Source organism: Sapajus apella, unplaced genomic scaffold (assembly GCF_009761245.1).
Source record: "Sapajus apella isolate SASKATOON/1434 unplaced genomic scaffold, GSC_monkey_1.0 scaffold158, whole genome shotgun sequence".
NCBI classification, from domain to species: Eukaryota; Metazoa; Chordata; class Mammalia; order Primates; family Cebidae; genus Sapajus; species Sapajus apella.
Genome location: NW_022437098.1, coordinates 89,248 through 89,759, shown reverse-complemented (window position 1 = coordinate 89,759; position 512 = coordinate 89,248).

Sequence of the window (512 nt, the reverse complement as noted above, 5' to 3'; positions counted from 1 at the left end):
CAGCTCATGATCCACCCTCCTCAGCCTCCCAAAGTGCTGGGATTACAAGCGTGAGCCACCGCGCCCAGCCTGGAGTTGAGTTTTCTTAGGCCATGCATGCACACAAAACGGGAACTATTACGTGAGGTTATTAACTTGTTAACTGACCTAATTTTGGTAATTATTTCAGAATGTGCGTATAAACACCTCACACGTACACCTTGAATACGTACAATTTTTATTTCTCTATTATACTTCAGTAAAGCTGAAAAAATTAACAGGATTGAAAGGTTAAACGCACAGTTATAACCCATAGTTATAGTTGGACACTTCAATACCTCATTTTAATTAATGGACAGAAAAACCAGACAGAAGCTTCATGAACTAAGGGCCTAGAGATTCACTTAGGTATTAAATATGCTCCCTGAAAGCCCCCAAAATAGACTGTGATCACATCAAAGGCCTGAGCTGACTCATTCCTTCAATTAAACGAAAACACCATAACAAGGGTAAAAGACAGAACAAAGGTGTGA